Source organism: Schistocerca gregaria, chromosome 7 (genome assembly GCF_023897955.1).
Source record: "Schistocerca gregaria isolate iqSchGreg1 chromosome 7, iqSchGreg1.2, whole genome shotgun sequence".
NCBI lineage: Eukaryota > Metazoa > Arthropoda > Insecta > Orthoptera > Acrididae > Schistocerca > Schistocerca gregaria.
Window position 1 is genome coordinate 108,192,753 of NC_064926.1, and position 13,944 is coordinate 108,206,696.

The 13,944-nt window shown below is 50.8% G+C and overlaps 7 non-coding genes across 7 annotated transcripts; all 7 read right to left on the bottom strand.

Moving 5' to 3' along the window:
- Positions 1–1,263: 1,263 nt before the first annotated feature.
- On the bottom strand, positions 1,264–1,347 carry Trnal-uaa (transfer RNA leucine (anticodon UAA)). The gene has a single exon. It is a non-coding gene; the product is annotated as a tRNA-Leu (tRNA).
- Positions 1,348–3,100: 1,753 nt separating this feature from the next.
- Trnal-uaa (transfer RNA leucine (anticodon UAA)) lies at positions 3,101–3,184 on the bottom strand. Its single transcript has one exon. It is a non-coding gene; the product is annotated as a tRNA-Leu (tRNA).
- A 1,765-nt stretch (positions 3,185–4,949) lies between these two features.
- Trnal-uaa (transfer RNA leucine (anticodon UAA)) lies at positions 4,950–5,033 on the bottom strand. Its single transcript has one exon. It is a non-coding gene; the product is annotated as a tRNA-Leu (tRNA).
- A 1,765-nt stretch (positions 5,034–6,798) lies between these two features.
- Trnal-uaa (transfer RNA leucine (anticodon UAA)) lies at positions 6,799–6,882 on the bottom strand. Its single transcript has one exon. It is a non-coding gene; the product is annotated as a tRNA-Leu (tRNA).
- A 1,765-nt stretch (positions 6,883–8,647) lies between these two features.
- Positions 8,648–8,731, bottom strand: Trnal-uaa (transfer RNA leucine (anticodon UAA)). The gene has a single exon. It is a non-coding gene; the product is annotated as a tRNA-Leu (tRNA).
- Positions 8,732–10,484: 1,753 nt separating this feature from the next.
- On the bottom strand, positions 10,485–10,568 carry Trnal-uaa (transfer RNA leucine (anticodon UAA)). The gene has a single exon. It is a non-coding gene; the product is annotated as a tRNA-Leu (tRNA).
- Positions 10,569–12,333: 1,765 nt separating this feature from the next.
- Trnal-uaa (transfer RNA leucine (anticodon UAA)) lies at positions 12,334–12,417 on the bottom strand. Its single transcript has one exon. It is a non-coding gene; the product is annotated as a tRNA-Leu (tRNA).
- Between the last annotated feature and the right edge of the window lie 1,527 nt (positions 12,418–13,944).

Here is a 13,944-nt window from a genome sequence, read left to right on the forward strand (position 1 = left end):
TCAGTTCTGCGCCTAGTCACAGTATATCGCCCTAGCAGCACCAGGAAAACGGGTTCAGATGTGTTCGCCTTCCACTCGGCGTTGAGCGCCTACAGCGAGATAGCCTTCGTCCTCTGGCGCCAGGAGGGAAGGCGACACATCACGGCGCAAACAGCTTGTAGGGGAAGGCAGTGGTGGTGTGTCGGTCAGCGTGGTTGCTTCCCAAGTAGCTGATCCGGGTTCGAAACCCGGACACCACACGGAAGTTGTCTCCTTTATTCAGGAGAGTGTGTTCAACGCTACTTGATCTTCGAATTTCCGAACAGTTGTGGTACGAATGGTTTTCCTCCACCCCTCGTCTCGCTCCGCGAAGGCTAGTGCGGATTACGATTCACAGCATCGTGTGTCCTCATGTGTCGACTTGTCTCGACTTTGCTCGGCTGACGCTTGCAAATGGCCGTATATGTAGAGGACTGGCGCTAGAAACGACTGGGAGACGCCAAATCGACAAACACACAACGGACTCTTTCATTTGACAGTGGCCGCAGGTTCGCCCCTGTGCGTACCGAGAAGCAAGAGAGGTGTCAGCGTGCTGGACCGCAGGATTTCCGCGCAGCAGACTCAAAAACTAAGGAAAAAGGCAAAACTGAAGAAACCAATAGCTCGCGGACTTCCTAGCTGGTCACCCACCTGAGTACTAACCACGCCCAACGCTGTCGAATTTCGGTGATCGGGCATGGACCCGTGTCTTTGGCGTGGCATACAAGTTGGCGAGAACGTCGCCAGACGGGCGGACGCCTTAGTCCTTGTACAGATCACTTGGGATTTGCCTTTTAGGGAAACAAAATGGAATAGCCCTTGGTGGGATCGAACCCACAGCCCCCTCGTTATTAGCATAATAACAGTCTAACTTGGTGAGCTTATTGCCCGCGCAATACGGCCGCTTCAGGACTCCACTACCGCAACCGCCGTTTCATCTATCTTTATTAAGGCCCTGCCATTCATTGAAACACGTACGTGTCACTGTTGACTCATTTTCGCCTGTCGCTTCGAGCCCAGAGCCACAACACAACGACCACGGAAACGTCCGTGAGAAGAGCTAAAACTCGACACAGGAAAAGTATGTTCCGCTATTTCTTTTTGACTGCTCAGCCTATGGGACGTGAGACGCCAGCACTGCTGCCACTGTCTTCCCTAGCAAAACCTCCATGGCGTGTTTCTGCGTAATTTACTTGTTCTACAACATGAATGGAGTAGGTTAGTTTCTGAATGATTAAAATGCATTGTCAGATGTGGGGTTCGAACCCACGCTCCCTTTCGGGAACCAGAGCTTAAACCTGGCGCCTTAGACCGCTCGGCCAATCTGACGTGTGAGACAACAGCCCCAGTGACTTCCGTCTCTAGCATTATCTCAAGAACCTGACTGCGAAATCTGTTTCGTTTTTCGGTAGGACGGAATTATGTCAGTCTTACAATATTTAAGGCGCAATGTCAGATGTGGCGTAGGAAACGCATCCCGCGCTCTTCCGTCGTATCCAGTTTGAACTGTAACCAGCACAACTGTATTTAGTAATAGGATAATTTCCACATTGACGCAAAAGAAAGCAGATATTAGCAAACGGCATCTAAGGCCGTTTCCTAGCAACAGCCACGCTGTGCATTACGTACTCGTGGGAAGCCAATGAAATACTTCGTGTGAGGATCGAACTGTCACCTTCACTTTACAATACTTAGGCACTGCCCCGGCGGTACCGACGCATACGTACTGAAACGTCTTTGGATCGTCAGTGAGTACTTCATATTAGAAATTTCGTGTTGGCCCTGATGTGCATTAAAGGGCAGATTTCTTCAGTGGAAGTCAGTTCTGCGCCTAGTCACAGTATATCGCCCTAGCAGCACCAGGAAAACGGGTTCAGATGTGTTCGCCTTCCACTCGGCGTTGAGCGCCTACAGCGAGATAGCCTTCGTCCTCTGGCGCCAGGAGGGAAGGCGACACATCACGGCGCAAACAGCTTGTAGGGGAAGGCAGTGGTGGTGTGTCGGTCAGCGTGGTTGCTTCCCAAGTAGCTGATCCGGGTTCGAAACCCGGACACCACACGGAAGTTGTCTCCTTTATTCAGGAGAGTGTGTTCAACGCTACTTGATCTTCGAATTTCCGAACAGTTGTGGTACGAATGGTTTTCCTCCACCCCTCGTCTCGCTCCGCGAAGGCTAGTGCGGATTACGATTCACAGCATCGTGTGTCCTCATGTGTCGACTTGTCTCGACTTTGCTCGGCTGACGCTTGCAAATGGCCGTATATGTAGAGGACTGGCGCTAGAAACGACTGGGAGACGCCAAATCGACAAACACACAACGGACTCTTTCATTTGACAGTGGCCGCAGGTTCGCCCCTGTGCGTACCGAGAAGCAAGAGAGGTGTCAGCGTGCTGGACCGCAGGATTTCCGCGCAGCAGACTCAAAAACTAAGGAAAAAGGCAAAACTGAAGAAACCAATAGCTCGCGGACTTCCTAGCTGGTCACCCACCTGAGTACTAACCACGCCCAACGCTGTCGAATTTCGGTGATCGGGCATGGACCCGTGTCTTTGGCGTGGCATACAAGTTGGCGAGAACGTCGCCAGACGGGCGGACGCCTTAGTCCTTGTACAGATCACTTGGGATTTGCCTTTTAGGGAAACAAAATGGAATAGCCCTTGGTGGGATCGAACCCACAGCCCCCTCGTTATTAGCATAATAACAGTCTAACTTGGTGAGCTTATTGCCCGCGCAATACGGCCGCTTCAGGACTCCACTACCGCAACCGCCGTTTCATCTATCTTTATTAAGGCCCTGCCATTCATTGAAACACGTACGTGTCACTGTTGACTCATTTTCGCCTGTCGCTTCGAGCCCAGAGCCACAACACAACGACCACGGAAACGTCCGTGAGAAGAGCTAAAACTCGACACAGGAAAAGTATGTTCCGCTATTTCTTTTTGACTGCTCAGCCTATGGGACGTGAGACGCCAGCACTGCTGCCACTGTCTTCCCTAGCAAAACCTCCATGGCGTGTTTCTGCGTAATTTACTTGTTCTACAACATGAATGGAGTAGGTTAGTTTCTGAATGATTAAAATGCATTGTCAGATGTGGGGTTCGAACCCACGCTCCCTTTCGGGAACCAGAGCTTAAACCTGGCGCCTTAGACCGCTCGGCCAATCTGACGTGTGAGACAACAGCCCCAGTGACTTCCGTCTCTAGCATTATCTCAAGAACCTGACTGCGAAATCTGTTTCGTTTTTCGGTAGGACGGAATTATGTCAGTCTTACAATATTTAAGGCGCAATGTCAGATGTGGCGTAGGAAACGCATCCCGCGCTCTTCCGTCGTATCCAGTTTGAACTGTAACCAGCACAACTGTATTTAGTAATAGGATAATTTCCACATTGACGCAAAAGAAAGCAGATATTAGCAAACGGCATCTAAGGCCGTTTCCTAGCAACAGCCACGCTGTGCATTACGTACTCGTGGGAAGCCAATGAAATACTTCGTGTGAGGATCGAACTGTCACCTTCACTTTACAATACTTAGGCACTGCCCCGGCGGTACCGACGCATACGTACTGAAACGTCTTTGGATCGTCAGTGAGTACTTCATATTAGAAATTTCGTGTTGGCCCTGATGTGCATTAAAGGGCAGATTTCTTCAGTGGAAGTCAGTTCTGCGCCTAGTCACAGTATATCGCCCTAGCAGCACCAGGAAAACGGGTTCAGATGTGTTCGCCTTCCACTCGGCGTTGAGCGCCTACAGCGAGATAGCCTTCGTCCTCTGGCGCCAGGAGGGAAGGCGACACATCACGGCGCAAACAGCTTGTAGGGGAAGGCAGTGGTGGTGTGTCGGTCAGCGTGGTTGCTTCCCAAGTAGCTGATCCGGGTTCGAAACCCGGACACCACACGGAAGTTGTCTCCTTTACTCAGGAGAGTGTGTTCAACGCTACTTGATCTTCGAATTTCCGAACAGTTGTGGTACGAATGGTTTTCCTCCACCCCTCGTCTCGCTCCGCGAAGGCTAGTGCGGATTACGATTCACAGCATCGTGTGTCCTCATGTGTCGACTTGTCTCGACTTTGCTCGGCTGACGCGAAAGCTGACGCTTGCAAATGGCCGTATATGTAGAGGACTGGCGCTAGAAACGACTGGGAGACGCCAAATCGACAAACACACAACGGACTCTTTCATTTGACAGTGGCCGCAGGTTCGCCCCTGTGCGTACCGAGAAGCAAGAGAGGTGTCAGCGTGCTGGACCGCAGGATTTCCGCGCAGCAGACTCAAAAACTAAGGAAAAAGGCAAAACTGAAGAAACCAATAGCTCGCGGACTTCCTAGCTGGTCACTCACCTGAGTACTAACCACGCCCAACGCTGTCGAATTTCGGTGATCGGGCATGGACCCGTGTCTTTGGCGTGGCATACAAGTTGGCGAGAACGTCGCCAGACGGGCGGACGCCTTAGTCCTTGTACAGATCACTTGGGATTTGCCTTTTAGGGAAACAAAATGGAATAGCCCTTGGTGGGATCGAACCCACAGCCCCCTCGTTATTAGCATAATAACAGTCTAACTTGGTGAGCTTATTGCCCGCGCAATACGGCCGCTTCAGGACTCCACTACCCCAACCGCCGTTTCATCTATCTTTATTAAGGCCCTGCCATTCATTGAAACACGTACGTGTCACTGTTGACTCATTTTCGCCTGTCGCTTCGAGCCCAGAGCCACAACACAACGACCACGGAAACGTCCGTGAGAAGAGCTAAAACTCGACACAGGAAAAGTATGTTCCGCTATTTCTTTTTGACTGCTCAGCCTATGGGACGTGAGACGCCAGCACTGCTGCCACTGTCTTCCCTAGAAAAACCTCCATGGCGTGTTTCTGCGTAATTTACTTGTTCTACAACATGAATGGAGTAGGTTAGTTTCTGAATGATTAAAATGCATTGTCAGATGTGGGGTTCGAACCCACGCTCCCTTTCGGGAACCAGAGCTTAAATCCGGCGCCTTAGACCGCTCGGCCAATCTGACGTGTGAGACAACAGCCCCAGTGACTTCCGTCTCTAGCATTATCTCAAGAACCTGACTGCGAAATCTGTTTCTTTTTTCGGTAGGACGGAATTATGTCAGTCTTACAATATTTAAGGCGCAATGTCAGATGTGGCGTAGGAAACGCATCCCGCGCTCTTCCGTCGTATCCAGTTTGAACTGTAACCAGCACAACTGTATTTAGTAATAGGATAATTTCCACATTGACGCAAAAGAAAGCAGATATTAGCAAACGGCATCTAAGGCCGTTTCCTAGCAACAGCCACGCTGTGCATTACGTACTCGTGGGAAGCCAATGAAATACTTCGTGTGAGGATCGAACTGTCACCTTCACTTTACAATACTTAGGCACTGCCCCGGCGGTACCGACGCATACGTACTGAAACGTCTTTGGATCGTCAGTGAGTACTTCATATTAGAAATTTCGTGTTGGCCCTGATGTGCATTAAAGGGCAGATTTCTTCAGTGGAAGTCAGTTCTGCGCCTAGTCACAGTATATCGCCCTAGCAGCACCAGGAAAACGGGTTCAGATGTGTTCGCCTTCCACTCGGCGTTGAGCGCCTACAGCGAGATAGCCTTCGTCCTCTGGCGCCAGGAGGGAAGGCGACACATCACGGCGCAAACAGCTTGTAGGGGAAGGCAGTGGTGGTGTGTCGGTCAGCGTGGTTGCTTCCCAAGTAGCTGATCCGGGTTCGAAACCCGGACACCACACGGAAGTTGTCTCCTTTACTCAGGAGAGTGTGTTCAACGCTACTTGATCTTCGAATTTCCGAACAGTTGTGGTACGAATGGTTTTCCTCCACCCCTCGTCTCGCTCCGCGAAGGCTAGTGCGGATTACGATTCACAGCATCGTGTGTCCTCATGTGTCGACTTGTCTCGACTTTGCTCGGCTGACGCGAAAGCTGACGCTTGCAAATGGCCGTATATGTAGAGGACTGGCGCTAGAAACGACTGGGAGACGCCAAATCGACAAACACACAACGGACTCTTTCATTTGACAGTGGCCGCAGGTTCGCCCCTGTGCGTACCGAGAAGCAAGAGAGGTGTCAGCGTGCTGGACCGCAGGATTTCCGCGCAGCAGACTCAAAAACTAAGGAAAAAGGCAAAACTGAAGAAACCAATAGCTCGCGGACTTCCTAGCTGGTCACTCACCTGAGTACTAACCACGCCCAACGCTGTCGAATTTCGGTGATCGGGCATGGACCCGTGTCTTTGGCGTGGCATACAAGTTGGCGAGAACGTCGCCAGACGGGCGGACGCCTTAGTCCTTGTACAGATCACTTGGGATTTGCCTTTTAGGGAAACAAAATGGAATAGCCCTTGGTGGGATCGAACCCACAGCCCCCTCGTTATTAGCATAATAACAGTCTAACTTGGTGAGCTTATTGCCCGCGCAATACGGCCGCTTCAGGACTCCACTACCCCAACCGCCGTTTCATCTATCTTTATTAAGGCCCTGCCATTCATTGAAACACGTACGTGTCACTGTTGACTCATTTTCGCCTGTCGCTTCGAGCCCAGAGCCACAACACAACGACCACGGAAACGTCCGTGAGAAGAGCTAAAACTCGACACAGGAAAAGTATGTTCCGCTATTTCTTTTTGACTGCTCAGCCTATGGGACGTGAGACGCCAGCACTGCTGCCACTGTCTTCCCTAGAAAAACCTCCATGGCGTGTTTCTGCGTAATTTACTTGTTCTACAACATGAATGGAGTAGGTTAGTTTCTGAATGATTAAAATGCATTGTCAGATGTGGGGTTCGAACCCACGCTCCCTTTCGGGAACCAGAGCTTAAATCTGGCGCCTTAGACCGCTCGGCCAATCTGACGTGTGAGACAACAGCCCCAGTGACTTCCGTCTCTAGCATTATCTCAAGAACCTGACTGCGAAATCTGTTTCTTTTTTCGGTAGGACGGAATTATGTCAGTCTTACAATATTTAAGGCGCAATGTCAGATGTGGCGTAGGAAACGCATCCCGCGCTCTTCCGTCGTATCCAGTTTGAACTGTAACCAGCACAACTGTATTTAGTAATAGGATAATTTCCACATTGACGCAAAAGAAAGCAGATATTAGCAAACGGCATCTAAGGCCGTTTCCTAGCAACAGCCACGCTGTGCATTACGTACTCGTGGGAAGCCAATGAAATACTTCGTGTGAGGATCGAACTGTCACCTTCACTTTACAATACTTAGGCACTGCCCCGGCGGTACCGACGCATACGTACTGAAACGTCTTTGGATCGTCAGTGAGTACTTCATATTAGAAATTTCGTGTTGGCCCTGATGTGCATTAAAGGGCAGATTTCTTCAGTGGAAGTCAGTTCTGCGCCTAGTCACAGTATATCGCCCTAGCAGCACCAGGAAAACGGGTTCAGATGTGTTCGCCTTCCACTCGGCGTTGAGCGCCTACAGCGAGATAGCCTTCGTCCTCTGGCGCCAGGAGGGAAGGCGACACATCACGGCGCAAACAGCTTGTAGGGGAAGGCAGTGGTGGTGTGTCGGTCAGCGTGGTTGCTTCCCAAGTAGCTGATCCGGGTTCGAAACCCGGACACCACACGGAAGTTGTCTCCTTTACTCAGGAGAGTGTGTTCAACGCTACTTGATCTTCGAATTTCCGAACAGTTGTGGTACGAATGGTTTTCCTCCACCCCTCGTCTCGCTCCGCGAAGGCTAGTGCGGATTACGATTCACAGCATCGTGTGTCCTCATGTGTCGACTTGTCTCGACTTTGCTCGGCTGACGCGAAAGCTGACGCTTGCAAATGGCCGTATATGTAGAGGACTGGCGCTAGAAACGACTGGGAGACGCCAAATCGACAAACACACAACGGACTCTTTCATTTGACAGTGGCCGCAGGTTCGCCCCTGTGCGTACCGAGAAGCAAGAGAGGTGTCAGCGTGCTGGACCGCAGGATTTCCGCGCAGCAGACTCAAAAACTAAGGAAAAAGGCAAAACTGAAGAAACCAATAGCTCGCGGACTTCCTAGCTGGTCACCCACCTGAGTACTAACCACGCCCAACGCTGTCGAATTTCGGTGATCGGGCATGGACCCGTGTCTTTGGCGTGGCATACAAGTTGGCGAGAACGTCGCCAGACGGGCGGACGCCTTAGTCCTTGTACAGATCACTTGGGATTTGCCTTTTAGGGAAACAAAATGGAATAGCCCTTGGTGGGATCGAACCCACAGCCCCCTCGTTATTAGCATAATAACAGTCTAACTTGGTGAGCTTATTGCCCGCGCAATACGGCCGCTTCAGGACTCCACTACCGCAACCGCCGTTTCATCTATCTTTATTAAGGCCCTGCCATTCATTGAAACACGTACGTGTCACTGTTGACTCATTTTCGCCTGTCGCTTCGAGCCCAGAGCCACAACACAACGACCACGGAAACGTCCGTGAGAAGAGCTAAAACTCGACACAGGAAAAGTATGTTCCGCTATTTCTTTTTGACTGCTCAGCCTATGGGACGTGAGACGCCAGCACTGCTGCCACTGTCTTCCCTAGCAAAACCTCCATGGCGTGTTTCTGCGTAATTTACTTGTTCTACAACATGAATGGAGTAGGTTAGTTTCTGAATGATTAAAATGCATTGTCAGATGTGGGGTTCGAACCCACGCTCCCTTTCGGGAACCAGAGCTTAAACCTGGCGCCTTAGACCGCTCGGCCAATCTGACGTGTGAGACAACAGCCCCAGTGACTTCCGTCTCTAGCATTATATCAAGAACCTGACTGCGAAATCTGTTTCGTTTTTCGGTAGGACGGAATTATGTCAGTCTTACAATATTTAAGGCGCAATGTCAGATGTGGCGTAGGAAACGCATCCCGCGCTCTTCCGTCGTATCCAGTTTGAACTGTAACCAGCACAACTGTATTTAGTAATAGGATAATTTCCACATTGACGCAAAAGAAAGCAGATATTAGCAAACGGCATCTAAGGCCGTTTCCTAGCAACAGCCACGCTGTGCATTACGTACTCGTGGGAAGCCAATGAAATACTTCGTGTGAGGATCGAACTGTCACCTTCACTTTACAATACTTAGGCACTGCCCCGGCGGTACCGACGCATACGTACTGAAACGTCTTTGGATCGTCAGTGAGTACTTCATATTAGAAATTTCGTGTTGGCCCTGATGTGCATTAAAGGGCAGATTTCTTCAGTGGAAGTCAGTTCTGCGCCTAGTCACAGTATATCGCCCTAGCAGCACCAGGAAAACGGGTTCAGATGTGTTCGCCTTCCACTCGGCGTTGAGCGCCTACAGCGAGATAGCCTTCGTCCTCTGGCGCCAGGAGGGAAGGCGACACATCACGGCGCAAACAGCTTGTAGGGGAAGGCAGTGGTGGTGTGTCGGTCAGCGTGGTTGCTTCTCAAGTAGCTGATCCGGGTTCGAAACCCGGACACCACACGGAAGTTGTCTCCTTTACTCAGGAGAGTGTGTTCAACGCTACTTGATCTTCGAATTTCCGAACAGTTGTGGTACGAATGGTTTTCCTCCACCCCTCGTCTCGCTCCGCGAAGGCTAGTGCGGATTACGATTCACAGCATCGTGTGTCCTCATGTGTCGACTTGTCTCGACTTTGCTCGGCTGACGCTTGCAAATGGCCGTATATGTAGAGGACTGGCGCTAGAAACGACTGGGAGACGCCAAATCGACAAACACACAACGGATTCTTTCATTTGACAGTGGCCGCAGGTTCACCCCTGTGCGTACCGAGAAGCAAGAGAGGTGTCAGCGTGCTGGACCGCAGGATTTCCGCGCAGCAGACTCAAAAACTAAGGAAAAAGGCAAAACTGAAGAAACCAATAGCTCGCGGACTTCCTAGCTGGTCACCCACCTGAGTACTAACCACGCCCAACGCTGTCGAATTTCGGTGATCGGGCATGGACCCGTGTCTTTGGCGTGGCATACAAGTTGGCGAGAACGTCGCCAGACGGGCGGACGCCTTAGTCCTTGTACAGATCACTTGGGATTTGCCTTTTAGGGAAACAAAATGGAATAGCCCTTGGTGGGATCGAACCCACAGCCCCCTCGTTATTAGCATAATAACAGTCTAACTTGGTGAGCTTCTTGCCCGCAATTTACGGCCGCTTCAGGACTCCACTACCCCAACCGCCGTTTCATCTATCTTTATTAAGGCCCTGCCATTCATTGAACCACGTACGTGTCACTGTTGACTCATTTTCGCCTGTCGCTTCGAGCCCAGAGCCACAACACAACGACCACGGAAACGTCCGTGAGAAGAGCTAAAACTCGACACAGGAAAAGTATGTTCCGCTATTTCTTTTTGACTGCTCAGCCTATGGGACGTGAGACGCCAGCACTGCTGCCACTGTCTTCCCTAGCAAAACCTCCATGGCGTGTTTCTGCATAATTTACTTGTTCTACAACATGAATGGAGTAGGTTAGTTTCTGAATGATTAAAATGCATTGTCAGATGTGGGGTTCGAACCCACGCTCCCTTTCGGGAACCAGAGCTTAAATCTGGCGCCTTGGACCGCTCGGCCAATCTGACGTGTGAGACAACAGCCCCAGTGACTTCCGTCTCTAGCATTATCTCAAGAACCTGACTGCGAAATCTGTTTCTTTTTTCGGTAGGACGGAATTATGTCAGTCTTACAATATTTAAGGCGCAATGTCAGATGTGGCGTAGGAAACGCATCCCGCGCTCTTCCGTCGTATCCAGTTTGAACTGTAACCAGCACAACTGTATTTAGTAATAGGATAATTTCCACATTGACGCAAAAGAAAGCAGATATTAGCAAACGGCATCTAAGGCCGTTTCCTAGCAACAGCCACGCTGTGCATTACGTACTCGTGGGAAGCCAATGAAATACTTCGTGTGAGGATCGAACTGTCACCTTCACTTTACAATACTTAGGCACTGCCCCGGCGGTACCGACGCATACGTACTGAAACGTCTTTGGATCGTCAGTGAGTACTTCATATTAGAAATTTCGTGTTGGCCCTGATGTGCATTAAAGGGCAGATTTCTTCAGTGGAAGTCAGTTCTGCGCCTAGTCACAGTATATCGCCCTAGCAGCACCAGGAAAACGGGTTCAGATGTGTTCGCCTTCCACTCGGCGTTGAGCGCCTACAGCGAGATAGCCTTCGTCCTCTGGCGCCAGGAGGGAAGGCGACACATCACGGCGCAAACAGCTTGTAGGGGAAGGCAGTGGTGGTGTGTCGGTCAGCGTGGTTGCTTCCCAAGTAGCTGATCCGGGTTCGAAACCCGGACACCACACGGAAGTTGTCTCCTTTACTCAGGAGAGTGTGTTCAACGCTACTTGATCTTCGAATTTCCGAACAGTTGTGGTACGAATGGTTTTCCTCCACCCCTCGTCTCGCTCCGCGAAGGCTAGTGCGGATTACGATTCACAGCATCGTGTGTCCTCATGTGTCGACTTGTCTCGACTTTGCTCGGCTGACGCGAAAGCTGACGCTTGCAAATGGCCGTATATGTAGAGGACTGGCGCTAGAAACGACTGGGAGACGCCAAATCGACAAACACACAACGGACTCTTTCATTTGACAGTGGCCGCAGGTTCGCCCCTGTGCGTACCGAGAAGCAAGAGAGGTGTCAGCGTGCTGGACCGCAGGATTTCCGCGCAGCAGACTCAAAAACTAAGGAAAAAGGCAAAACTGAAGAAACCAATAGCTCGCGGACTTCCTAGCTGGTCACCCACCTGAGTACTAACCACGCCCAACGCTGTCGAATTTCGGTGATCGGGCATGGACCCGTGTCTTTGGCGTGGCATACAAGTTGGCGAGAACGTCGCCAGACGGGCGGACGCCTTAGTCCTTGTACAGATCACTTGGGATTTGCCTTTTAGGGAAACAAAATGGAATAGCCCTTGGTGGGATCGAACCCACAGCCCCCTCGTTATTAGCATAATAACAGTCTAACTTGGTGAGCTTATTGCCCGCGCAATACGGCCGCTTCAGGACTCCACTACCCCAACCGCCGTTTCATCTATCTTTATTAAGGCCCTGCCATTCATTGAAACACGTACGTGTCACTGTTGACTCATTTTCGCCTGTCGCTTCGAGCCCAGAGCCACAACACAACGACCACGGAAACGTCCGTGAGAAGAGCTAAAACTCGACACAGGAAAAGTATGTTCCGCTATTTCTTTTTGACTGCTCAGCCTATGGGACGTGAGACGCCAGCACTGCTGCCACTGTCTTCCCTAGCAAAACCTCCATGGCGTGTTTCTGCGTAATTTACTTGTTCTACAACATGAATGGAGTAGGTTAGTTTCTGAATGATTAAAATGCATTGTCAGATGTGGGGTTCGAACCCACGCTCCCTTTCGGGAACCAGAGCTTAAACCTGGCGCCTTAGACCGCTCGGCCAATCTGACGTGTGAGACAACAGCCCCAGTGACTTCCGTCTCTAGCATTATCTCAAGAACCTGACTGCGAAATCTGTTTCGTTTTTCGGTAGGACGGAATTATGTCAGTCTTACAATATTTAAGGCGCAATGTCAGATGTGGCGTAGGAAACGCATCCCGCGCTCTTCCGTCGTATCCAGTTTGAACTGTAACCAGCACAACTGTATTTAGTAATAGGATAATTTCCACATTGACGCAAAAGAAAGCAGATATTAGCAAACGGCATCTAAGGCCGTTTCCTAGCAACAGCCACGCTGTGCATTACGTACTCGTGGGAAGCCAATGAAATACTTCGTGTGAGGATCGAACTGTCACCTTCACTTTACAATACTTAGGCACTGCCCCGGCGGTACCGACGCATACGTACTGAAACGTCTTTGGATCGTCAGTGAGTACTTCATATTAGAAATTTCGTGTTGGCCCTGATGTGCATTAAAGGGCAGATTTCTTCAGTGGAAGTCAGTTCTGCGCCTAGTCACAGTATATCGCCCTAGCAGCACCAGGAAAACGGGTTCAGATGTGTTCGCCTTCCACTCGGCGTTGAGCGCCTACAGCGAGATAGCCTTCGTCCTCTGGCGCCAGGAGGGAAGGCGACACATCACGGCGCAAACAGCTTGTAGGGGAAGGCAGTGGTGGTGTGTCGGTCAGCGTGGTTGCTTCCCAAGTAGCTGATCCGGGTTCGAAACCCGGACACCACACGGAAGTTGTCTCCTTTACTCAGGAGAGTGTGTTCAACGCTACTTGATCTTCGAATTTCCGAACAGTTGTGGTACGAATGGTTTTCCTCCACCCCTCGTCTCGCTCCGCGAAGGCTAGTGCGGATTACGATTCACAGCATCGTGTGTCCTCATGTGTCGACTTGTCTCGACTTTGCTCGGCTGACGCTTGCAAATGGCCGTATATGTAGAGGACTGGCGCTAGAAACGACTGGGAGACGCCAAATCGACAAACACACAACGGACTCTTTCATTTGACAGTGGCCGCAGGTTCACCCCTGTGCGTACCGAGAAGCAAGAGAGGTGTCAGCGTGCTGGACCGCAGGATTTCCGCGCAGCAGACTCAAAAACTAAGGAAAAAGGCAAAACTGAAGAAACCAATAGCTCGCGGACTTCCTAGCTGGTCACCCACCTGAGTACTAACCACGCCCAACGCTGTCGAATTTCGGTGATCGGGCATGGACCCGTGTCTTTGGCGTGGCATACAAGTTGGCGAGAACGTCGCCAGACGGGCGGACGCCTTAGTCCTTGTACAGATCACTTGGGATTTGCCTTTTAGGGAAACAAAATGGAATAGCCCTTGGTGGGATCGAACCCACAGCCCCCTCGTTATTAGCATAATAACAGTCTAACTTGGTGAGCTTATTGCCCGCAATTTACGGCCGCTTCAGGACTCCACTACCCCAACCGCCGTTTCATCTATCTTTATTAAGGCCCTGCCATTCATTGAACCACGTACGTGTCACTGTTGACTCATTTTCGCCTGTCGCTTCGAGCCCA